The 11,814-nt window shown below is 47.4% G+C and overlaps 1 protein-coding gene across 1 annotated transcript in view; it reads left to right on the top strand.

Moving 5' to 3' along the window:
• The first annotated feature begins 4,582 nt into the window (after positions 1–4,582).
• The window catches only part of NCK2 (NCK adaptor protein 2), an 87,571-nt gene continuing 80,339 nt past the window's right edge, over positions 4,583–11,814 (top strand). The window contains exon 1 of the mRNA XM_032997083.2: positions 4,583–4,916. The gene's annotated coding sequence lies outside the window, so the exon portion shown is untranslated. The remainder of the gene's footprint in view (positions 4,917–11,814) is intronic.

The raw sequence follows: 11,814 nt of genomic DNA, 5'->3' as shown, positions 1-11,814 counted from the left end.
CAGATAAGAGAAAACCTTCTCTGTTTCGCTTCTGTTGCCTCTCCCTGCATGTTCTTCCCCCTGAGAGGGGAGTATCAGCTTGCAGTCCTGAGCAAAGTCCAGCGTGGGTAATTACATTTTGCTGACACAAGCGACCTCGGCAGTGGGACGCTCTATCCCACGCCGCTCGCTCTGCACTCTGGCAGGGCCCTGCCACGTGTCTGGGGGTTGTGCTCCTCTCTTGAGGCAGCTGCACCTCATGGCTGGAAGACACAACGCCCGAGCCTCTGCAGTGTGCAGAAAGGCCAGCTCTGGACAGAATTTGGTATTTAAACGCAAAATAAGAGATTACGCTGCAGGGTCAAGCCATTTAGCAGCAATATTTGGAATTTCAAAACTGTACAAAAGATCAGTTGTAACCTTTCAAGAGAGTTCAAAAGATGTCCCTCAGCACACTTTCACTTTTAAATAAACAGGAGAACCAAGGGCCCTGACATTTCTAAAGCCCAAAACACCCGTTTGTTTTCCTTACATAAATACTTTGAATCTTAGCAACTGTCTACAAAAGATAACGATAGAATTTGTCATAATAAAATGCGATCTGCTGATAGATTTAGCTTGCAGTTTTACAGCACCTTTGGGTAGCTTTGGCCCATTGAAGAGAAGAATTTGGATGTATTTTGAGCTCTAAGGACACGTTCTTCCCCCTCAACATTTTTCGGAAATGTCATTGAAGATGCAGCAGCCATGCAGCAAGTGGGAAAAGCAGCTGTGTTACCATCAGGCTGAATTAGAATCATTGTGCAAATACACTTATGTGACTCAGCAGTAACTAATTGAGTATTTGGGTTCTATTCTCCCCTGGTAGTGGTCATGTAATTCCCTTTCATCTACATGGGAATAGCGTATATGCTTTAAGCAGAAACTAGATGATGTGTAGTGATGTAAACCCTTTAAGAAAGAGATTTTTTTTGAGAGAGAAAAGACACCAACAGTGGTTTCAATGTTTTAAAATTAATGGATTCGCAAGCTGGGAAGTTTTCTGAAAGGTGTTATTAAAATGAACATTTTTTTTCAGATTAGAGAGAATTAAAAATCACCTTTTTTTTTTTTTTTTTCCAGAGTACCAGTGTTTCTTTACCTCTCCATCTGTTAGTGACACTGTATTACAACCCCATGTGTATAAATGGAGCTTATTACAACGATGCCTTTAAAAGGCCGTTCTGAAAAGCAGGAGTAGTGATTTTTTAAACAGGTTAATTTAGATTTAGGTATATTTTCTCCCCAATGAACTAACACTGAGTGGTGAAACACCTTTGCTGTCCACCTCTGAACGGGACAATGCCGTTTTCCAGATTTTCAACCAACTTCACAGTCCCTTCTTCTCCCATTCCCGCTACAATGTCTCCCAGTGGTCTGTGGGAGTAGGTAAGAGCTCATACTCTAGAGCCGCTGGTGAGACGACCTGATGCACCTGGCAAAAAGATGAGGTATTTTTGCGGAAGGTGGAAGGAGCCCATCTAGGAGGTGGCAGTCCTCTCCTTGCCACAGTGGGGTGTAAATACCTTAGCGTGGTTTGGATCCGTACGGCTGGGATCCGTGGAAGAGATTACAGCCGCGTGTCCGTCTGGAGGAAGCCACCGCTTCTCCGGGCGGGTGGTAAGGCACAAGCAGCATCACACAGGGGACAGAAAATGGGTGGTCACAAAAAAAGAAAGGTGAAGGAAAGCACGTAAATACAAACCGTAAGACACGACACGATCTTTTAGCCTCTTGGGCAAGGTACAAATGTCAAGTGGAATTGACAGCCACCATGCAACTGCGATGTAAGTCCGTCACAAAACCTCTGCGTTTGTTTGCGTGTAACTCTGTTCGAGGTAGCAGCACGAGGCAGGCTGTTTCTCTAACAAAGACAGAGAGGCATCTTTCTATTGCTTAACCATTTCTCCTTTTATTTTTACTATACAGTTACAGCCTTTGGCTGGCAGCAATATTCATGCTCTTCTCTCCTGTGTATATATTTTCTAAGGACTGCATCGCTCTTATGCATATGTAAAAGCGCACGCTTTGCATATTTACTTTCTTTATACAGCGTGCCTGCCACATCATGTACCGCTTTCACTTCTGTGCAGATTCCCCCAAATTTGTTTTCTCATATTTAGAATTTAATTCTCACTCAAATCACAAGCAGTCAGCTTTTCTTAATAACAGTTATTCCAGAGATAACAGCTAATTATGACATTTCAAAAAGCATACATTAATATTTCAGTAGGCTCAACGTTTTGCAATACTACTCAGGGCAGCATCTTGGTCTTTTTTGCTGGTGAAACATAAGGATCCACTCAGCAGACAGGCAGTTAAAACACCCTTCAACATATCCTTGAAAACCCCTTCTACAGTGTCTTCTGTTCATCATAAGCCACAGTTTGGAAAAAAACATCTTTAATGGATCATTTCTTAATGTAATTAAATATATTTAGTAACAGTATGCTTCAGAGTCCTTAAATTAGTCCTTTGCTTGAAGACAATGTATTTATCCAAATCCCTCCCTAAAACATTCTTCTTCCATAAATCCTATTAACATTAATCTGCTAAAGCTAGGCGCTTTATCATTTTTTTCCAGATACCTGCAAGGCTTTGAGATCTACCACTCACGCAGCATCTTATGGTGTCGTAACACTTCTGGAGTTCTAATTCAGCCTGGAAATGTTGCAGGGCCATGTCATCTTTGCCTGGACACCCTCAACTCCACAGCATTGCAGGGAAAACAACAAAACGAAAGGTTTCTGTAGGATGGCATTAGCAAGGGTATGGTAAGAAGGGACAAAACTGAGACTGAAACCTAACCGTGTATTATAAATGCAGAGGAGAGCAGGGATAATTCACCTCTCCTTTATCGCTCCCATGGTGCATTTTGTTCCAGGAACAACAGAGACTTCTATCTGAAAGTCCTTGGATGACCGATCCGATTTAAATTCAGCCTAAGCCTCTGCAGGCCAAAGCGGGGCCTGACCACACACGGTGAGGCAGGGGCGGCGGGGACCCCGAATGTTTTCCAGCTCTAAAAAAACACGGTCAGATTATTATTATTTCTAAAGGAAGATTGTTAACACCTCTCTGAATGAAAGTCAAATACGTGCACAAAAAGCCTGGAATGGAAAGGGACTTTGTGTTCCTCCCTGAGGTGCATGCAAAGTCTTGAAAGAAGGAAGAAGCTGCCTTTTGCTTCCAGGTTTCTCTCACAGGCACGTGAAAGGTGCATGGGGCTTCCCAAACCATCAATTAAAATGCTGCAAGAATTAGTAAAAGTTAACAAGGGGATGAGGGTGTCATTTGAGGATTTCTAAACTATTTTAAGCGGGTGCATGGAAAGATCTCCAAGTACGCACTTTTTAATCATTGTATTTAGAGTTGAAAATCTTTGTCCTAAGTTCTCCCTGCTACTTTTACCTTGGCCAGAGAAAACAAGACAGCGGGGCCGCGGCTTTTATTTCGGATTTATTCGGGAGAGGTGGCGCGGCACAGCCTCACCTCCCAACCCGGGAAACGCGCCCTGAGGGGCGGCTGCGCCAGGACGGGTAACGCCGGCCCCCGCCCGTTGGAAGCCGCCATGTTGGGAAGGGTTAATGGTTTTACGACGTTTCAGGGCGGCTTCCCCCCCGCAGCGGGGAGTTTTCTCTCAGAACGCTGCGGGTTTCTCCGGGGAGGGGACGGTCTCTCCGTCTCCCCACAGCCCGGGGAAGGACCCGCGCCGCGGAGCCGGCGGGACGGTGGCCGCCCGTGGCCGGTGAGCAGGCCACGAGAAATCCCGGCCCCCGCGGGGCAGCTCCTGCCCGCCGTCTGTAGTCCCTCGTGGGGAAGCCCGCCTTTCCTACGACCGGCGGGGCGGCCCGGCCCGGTCACGCACCCGGGGACAGGGCTCTTATTTCGGAAGAGATGGGCGGCTCGGGGTGGCTTCCGCGCCCCTCCTCAAGGAACGCCACTCGGGCGGGTACACACCGAGCCCCCGTGATAAATAAAAACAACCCCCCCCCAAAAAAACTACCGCCCAACCCGGTCGGCGCCCGGGGCGCCGAGGGTGAAACTTTTCACTTTTCCCCCCGGGACGGGAGCGGGGAGACGCGGGGCGGCCCCGCGCGCCCCGGCGTGACGTCACGCCCCGCGGCCAATGGGCGGCGGAGGCGCCCTGATGCCACGGCTGGAAGTTCCCCCGTGGCGGCGGCTCCCCCGCCGCGGCCCCGCGCCCCCCGCCGCGGGGCTCTCCCCCTCCCTCCACACCCCCCCACCGCCGCTTCTTTAAACCCCCGCCACTACTTTCCCCGGCCGGTTCCGGCAGCTTCTCCGGGAGCGCCCGGGTCTCCCGGGGGCTGAGGGGAGGGCGCTCCCGCCGGACAGAGCCCGCAGCCCCGGCGGCGCGGAGGGGAGGAGAGAGAGAGAGGGAGCGGCCCGGCCCGGCCCGGCCTCCCTGCGCTGGGGCGGGGAGCGGCGGCCCTCAGCGGGCGAAGGGGGGAGTCCGGGGAGCTCCTCCCGCCCCTGCGATCCCGGCAGCGGCAGCGGCAGGAAGGGCAGGGCGGGGGCGGGGGCTGTGACTGTGCCGGGGGGGGCGGGCGGTTGGCGGGGGAGGGGCCGCCGCCGCCGCCGCCGCCGCCGCCGGGCGCAGCAGGCTGAGGGCAGGCAGGGAGCGGAGCCGCCGCCGCCGCTGAGGGCCGGGGCCTTGGACGCGTCCGGAGCGGAGGAGGAAGAGGAGGAGGAAGCGGGGGGGAAGCCGGCCGGCCCCTCTCGGAGGACGCGGCCCGCATCCGCCCGGGGAAGGGCAGAGGGAAGCGGAGGGGGGAGCGAGCGGGCGCCGCTGCCGCCGCCGAGGAGACAAAGAAGCGGAGCCCGCCCGGGCTGGGAGCCTCCCCGCCGCCGCCCGCCCCGCTCCCCGCCGGCCGGAGGTAAGCGCGGCCGCGGGGGGGCCGGGGCCGGGGTGGGGGCCGGGGCCTGCCCTAAACTTGTGGCGGTCGTGGGGGGGGGGGAAGGGCCGCCGCGAGTGGGGGGGTGGGGGGAAGGGCAGGGGTCACCTGGGCGGTGGAGGCCCCGTCGCCGCCCCGGGGTGTGCGTGTGTGTGTGTGTGGGGGAAGGTGTTTGTGTGCCACGTCCAGCTGCGGGGGGGGGGGTGTGTGGGGGGGGTGTCGGGGGCGGCTCCTCCTCGTCCTCCGAGTTGCTGGTGGTGAGTGTGTCTGCGTGTGACAGCCGCCGCTTTGTGCCGCCCGCCGTTCCGCCGGCGGGCCGGGACACCCCCAAAAACACACGCTCCCCCCCCCCCGCGGGGCTCCGCGCCCGTCCCGGCGGGAGAATGGGGGGGGGGGGGGGGGGCGGGGGGCAGCGCCTCCCGGCCGGAGCGCGGCACAACCGGAAAGTTTCCCGGGTGGGAGCGCCCGCGGTGCGGAACGCCGCCGCCCCACGCGGGGACCGGCGGGGCTGCGGCCGAGGGCACGGCCGCCCGCGATCCCCCCTCCTGCCACACTTTCTTTCTGTTCCCGGATTTGGGCTTTTACGAGAGCTGAAACCGGGGTGGGGGTGGGGGTGGGGGGTTTCTTGAGGAGCGCGGTGCAGTGTGTGCCCGGTGGATGCCGATGTAGGTAAAGGACGTGAGGCCAAAAAAAAAAAAAAAAAAAAAAAAAAAAAATTATACCTCGTGTAGTGACTGTTCAGAAAAGCGCATCCCTGGGTGTTGTGGGAGGAAAACTACTTCAGTTTGTAAGTGTTTTCACCCGGTTTTTAGTGAAAAATATGCCGACGTTAACGCATACCCGTTGCTGGCCGGCTGGACGCTGTGGCCCACCTCTGCTAAAGTTGTTGGATCAGAATTCAGGTTTGTAATTCAGGTCTGCCCGGTGACGGGCTAATGGTGTGTGCCTCTCAACTCTAGTGCCGACGTTAACATCTCCCACGGCTGCTTTTTTTCACAGTGCATGCGGTCCTCTGCATGTATCGGGGTTATTCGGTGATTTCCATGTAGCATTTAACTTGGAACTGTCTTGTTCTTTTGTTACTTAAAAACTTGAATGCTGACTGAACCTCAGCAAGAATTTCAAGCGTTCTTTAGCTGAGCCGGGTTTCTTCCCCTTGCTGCAAAGCAGTGTTTGTTTCTGAGGAACGTACTGCTACTGTTGTAGCAGCTCAACGTAGGAGATTTAGGTTTCTCTTAGTGAAAAGCTGTAGTGGCCTTTGTAAAAACAAATTTTCATGGCCTAACCACGCGTAGTTTGTATCGTCCGGAGTTTGGACTGGTAACTTAATATGGAGGAATTTGAAAGGGCTCACTGGGTAGGAGCTTATGAAGAATTTCTGTTTGGAAGTAGTTGTTTTGCCACTGCTTTTTAGGAATCTGAAGCAGTCAGCACCATGTAGATGATGTTAATGGTACTGTGTTTTCCTTTTTAGGATTACAACGTCTGAAGTAAAATATTGTTACTTGTTAAAAATACTGATTTCACAACTCTGGAAATCAGAATCCTGTGTCTGACCCAAGTCAGTTTAAGCAGTTAGGCAGATTGCTTTGTCTTTGTAGCTGCCTTGCTTCTTAAGATTTTGACAGAAGATGTCACTTTTGGGAACAGTCAGTAAATGTAAAGGTAGACGGCACTAGTACCAGAAAGATCAAGACTGTAATTTGCAAAAATTTTTATATAGGCCATGAAACAGATACAGACTCGTTACGGTATTAGTTCTTGTTGCCCTCGTTCTGTCATTGCAACACTGGCTATTGTATTGGTCTTTTACTTCTACCAGGTGACATTTCTGATTGCTGTTGTGATATAATGGTATACAAAATCTGTTTTGCTTTGTTTTTCCCAAACCAACAGCAGAGGTAGGCCTTGATGGTCTGGATGACCCTTTATATTACGTCCTTGCTACTGAATATATAAATTAAAAACTTCGGCTGTTGGCTTGTGACTGCAGTAGGAAAGGGAAGTTATTATCTCCCCTTCCTCTCTTTTCTTCTATAGTTTCCTGGCTAGCTGGGTAGGAGCATAAGTAAAGGGATTTGCTCTCTTATGTGTCACCTCGCGTCTGCTGTCAGCTAAGGAAGAAGGATAAGGTCAGCGGCATCTGCTGCTTTTCCAACCTTTTTTTTTTTTGTACCTTGTGTTGCTTTTGGTACGTTACTCCTTTTGCAGTCCTCATGTGTTTCCTCGGTAGAAACTATAACAATAGCAACTCAAAAAGCGATGCCCACATATCTTTGTTTGCTGTTCACGGTCTTGAGCAGCAGCAAAACTACCCGGAGTATCTGTGTTTTTCATGCTCCTTGAGCATAAAAGCGACTTCCAGGCTCATGGAGACAGGTGCTGTATCAATTTACTAGCTGCAGGTTTGAAATCAAAACCAAGGCATCTTTGAATCCGAAGCGTATGTTCTGGAAAGTTTTTCCTCTTTGCATCGAGGGACTGATGGCTTCTAAGCCATGGGTATTTCCCACACCCCCTGCTCTGCATTTTGAGGAAGAGGGATTGTCGGTGGGGATTTATTAGAGCTGGCTGTGAAACCAGATGCTACTGTGTTTCGGTTACTTTAGTCAGACCCAGGGTAAGGTGCTGGGTGCTTGTCGCTGGACACCCTGCTCCTCTGAAGTAGGTCGTCCGGCGTGTTGAAGAGGCAAAGAGTTGAGGTGCTCTGCAGGAAAGCTGCTTTCTACTTTGGCTGAAATAACAAAGTTAAACGCAATACGCTTTATCTTTGTATTTTCTAGGTATACAGAAATGTTGCAGAACAGTAGTTTCCACAGAGTGAAAGTCAGGAATCCTTATTAGTTCCTGGAGTGGAAGACCTTCAGAGAGAACTGGGCGGGTGTTTGTAACATGGGAAATAGTGTTGTTCCTCCTAAAGCGTGTAAGGGAGGCCTGTACTGTGCATTTAACCAGAGCACCCTTGTCCAGTCTTCTGAAAAATGTACTAGATGAGATCCTGGTGATTTACACCTTCTGAAAATGACTTTTCTGTTTATTTTGCTTTGCAAATTCATGAATGTTGGCCCAGGTATCCTAAGCTCATTTCTGTTTTAGGTAGTTCCATTTAAATTTTTCTTGCAGATTCAATTAGGCCCGTAAGTTTCCTCATAATAATGTAGTTGTCTGTGTTCTGCCCAATTAAACCGTTGCTCTGTTCAGTGGTGGGTAAAATAATTCTTTCAAGTGTTAAGTTGTTTTTTTCTCGGAGTAATCTTTTTTCCCCCATCATAAGGATTCTTAATTGTTTCATAAATGCTAATGAAATGAGTAAATTGGAAGTGCATTGAAATACATATTTTTATATTCCATTAGATATATGTGGCACAACAAATGAATTTGTTTCTCACCATTAATGAAGTGAGTTCATATTTTAAACCCAGCATAAATAACTTTGTGTGCTATGAGGTGGCCTGGCAGTGTATGTTTTTAAGCTTTAATAGAGTATTGTAAATTTTAAGAATTCAGGTGCAGAGGAATAAATCTTGATTAGAGAATAGCAACGTACTGCATTTTAAATTGTTGCAGCTATGTACAGTAACCCGGTGAAGTTTTGGAAATACTTGTGCTGAGAAAAACATGTGTGAGAATGGAAGCTCAGATGTCCTGGTATAGCCAGTATTTGTTCCAAGTCATAGAAGCAAAGTTTGTGGCTTACAGGCTTTTTTTTTTTTCTCTCTAGGTTTTTTGTGCTGTTTTTGGTCCTGATCTTGTTAACAAGTATCAGTATGGTAACATGTAACTAATATTGATTATTCTGTGAGGCGGTGGGGCGAGCATGATGGGACTCTCTAGATACCTAAATTCTCAAAAATGCTGCTTCTCTCCTACAGTCATGACAAAATACAGATGCAAAATAAAATGCACTATAGGTGTGTCTTTAAGCTGAAGAAACTTGATCCATTTTTCCTCAGTTTATCTATGTTATTGACTGTAGAGTACACACAACTGCATAAATAGATGTGAAAACAGTGAGATACACCACAGGTAGAGTAGAGCTGAACCTTTGTTAGACAAAACCTGGTATATTTAGTATGTTTGCAAAATCAGGTAGTAACCTTCTTGGGCAACAACCTACTTTTTTTTTTTTTTTTTAAATAAATCAAGTGGGAAGAAAATTTGTTTCAAAGAAGATATTTAATTAAAAAATAAAAAAACAAGCCAGGCTAGTTAGATGGTAACTCATTACTGTTATGTTTCAGCAGGTTGTGCTGTTCTGATAGGTAGAGCTCTTTCTTCAGTCGCTGCAGCAGGTGTCTGATGTGTGGCGTGGTCCTGGGGAGCGGTGTGGGTGTGGGTGGTGTTTGCTGCGCCAGGGCTGGGCTGTTTAGCCAAAGTGGATCAATAACCAAAAATAAATGAGCAGGCCTTCAGATCATTACTACTTTTGTAGAAAGGCAGTGTTTAGCCTTCTGAGCCATTTAAAGTTTTGGATTTCTAGAAACGATCAGAGTATTTGTGAGGGCCTGAATAAGGAGTAGTGACAGGGGTGTGAAAGCAGATACTGAAGTTTATCGAGAGGCTGGAGGCTGCAGATGCTCTTCCTGATGCAGGGGCACGTCCTCCCGTGGTGCGAGAAGCTGCTTTTAGCTGAGTGCTGTCTCTCAGCTGTCTTTCCCTACAGGTTACACTGAATCAGCTCCATGCCAACACAGAGGAGCTCTCAGACCCTGCAGGAGAATGGGAGGAGGGTTAGCAAAAGCAGGTGCTTTCTGCTTGTGCTGAGGTGAGATTCTGGGTTCTGCTGGCATTGCAGCATTTAAAAAAAAAAAAAAACAAAACCAAAACAAAACCAAAAACACCTATGCTTTTTATTCTTAAGAAAGTAAAAGTAAGCTGTTTAAAAAGAATTAGTCCATTTCTCTTATATCTATACTGTCCTTATTTATGTTATTTTTAAAAAGTCATTAAACACTGTTTTAAAACCTTTCCTTCAAAATGAGAATAGATCCTTGCAGGGTGAGAAGGTTTAGAAAGGAGTGGTGGTGTTCATTAAGCATACAAACTACCAATTAAATATATTGGGATTTTTCTAACTTGTTATTCTTGTCAAATTTAAGATAGCTTAAATAGCCCTTTTAGTATACCGATCAAGTTTGTAGTTAACTATATAGTAAAATAGAGCAGTTCATGAGCAGTCCCTTCACAGGTTTAGGAGAGAAGAAGAAAACTAGATCCTGTTAAAACTTACTCGGTATATGGAGAGTTAAATTGGTGTATTACTCTGAATTTCTTTAGGGCTTTCTGGGCTAATAAAACATTTCAAGGAACAGCAATAAATTAAGCCTCCTGTTTAGCAAACCCTGGCACTGATACCGGCGGAGAGGAGCCCCAAGCATCGATCTGACTGATCTCTTGGTTTTAATGCAGTAGGAGCCCCCCCAGCATAGCGTGCCTGCGAGGTTTTTCCTTCCTGTTCTTACAATAGCAGTGTATTCATCACACTTGTTTTCTCCCACATCCTTTGTGTGTTGGACTTGGCTCCCAGTGCTATCCTGGGCTACCACCGTTCCAAGGGAATTGACTTCTTAGTTGACATCCTAATGATGTTTCGGATGATGACAAGGAAAGTATTTTTCAACCTTTCAGTGCAGAAGGAGAGGTACGTGGCTGCGTGATGTGTTCTCGGGTTGAATTTTGATAGCTGTCATGACAACAAATCACACGTTCATTCCCCTGAATGGATGGTGTCCCTCCAGACACACACAGAGCGTTATCAAATTTGACAGATCTTGAATGATGACATGTCAAGGATTCTGGATTCCATCCACCACAGGAGACTCGGGCTGCTGCAAATGCATGCTGCCACCTGGCTTAGTTACTGTAGGCTTATTCTTGGTTTTGAGTTCAGGTAGAAAAACAAGTGTCCTTTGGGGTTTTGTTTATTTTGTTTTAAATAGATGTAGTGTTTACTGAAACTTTAATTGGTAATTTTAGATTGGAAGTTTGTTTGCTAGGTTAGTGGAAGAAAAAAAGAAAAAGGTAGTTGGACTTCATCCAGTCACTGTAAAGCTGCGTATGTCTTAGATCCTTTCAGTGTTTTTAGTAGGAACTTCAGCAAAACCACAAGGACAAGTGTTGAGTATTTTTTAGGTCGGAAGTGGGCACTTTATTCACTGATTTTTTTTCGTTTTGTGTTAATGCTATCAGTTAGTGATGATACAGACACCCCGTGCTCGTTCTGCTGCGGAGTGCAGGGATGGGAGCTGGCACCTGTGGAGATGGGCTGGGAGCAGGGGCAGTGGCACAGATGGTTTGTTTGGCTTATTTTTAGCCTTGGCTGTTGTTTATTCGTCAAGTTGCAATTTCAGTTGGACAGCTGCTTCTGGTTTAACCAGACTTCAGAAGTCTCGTAGAGTTGGATAAAAACCTGTAAATACTGATTTTTGCGTGTTTTGTATGGGAATGTTAGGCTGGGTTACGGTCCTTCAGTATCTAGTGCTCTGGTAACTAACTTAGATGATCTGCAAACAGCAGTTTTACATGAGTGGTGCAGTATTTATTTGAGTTGTGAATTATTTTTGTTAGCAATGTTGTCTGGCTATACCTGTAACATAAGTGAATTAAAAATTGGTACCCTTTAGCTGCTGGAAAAAAGATTCCAAGTTTGTATCTTTAATTAGTCCTTCCTACCAGAACTTCTTGAAATCCTGTGGATGTAGCAACTTTGGAAATCTGAGTTAAGACTTGGCGCTTTTACTGGCAAGTACTGACATTTTGTAAAAGTCCCTGCTATTTTTGCAGCTTTGTGGTTTTAATTAAGAATGGTTTTGTTCCATTTGTAAAAGAAACTGGCTATGGTATATCTTGCATAAACGTGTTTTCCTTTAATCATTACATC

Source organism: Tyto alba, unplaced genomic scaffold (assembly GCF_018691265.1).
Source record: "Tyto alba isolate M040663 unplaced genomic scaffold, T.alba_DEE_v4.0 Super-Scaffold_45, whole genome shotgun sequence".
NCBI classification, from domain to species: Eukaryota; Metazoa; Chordata; class Aves; order Strigiformes; family Tytonidae; genus Tyto; species Tyto alba.
Note: the sequence above shows the minus strand (reverse complement) of the source record. Positions and strands in the feature narration are given on the sequence as shown.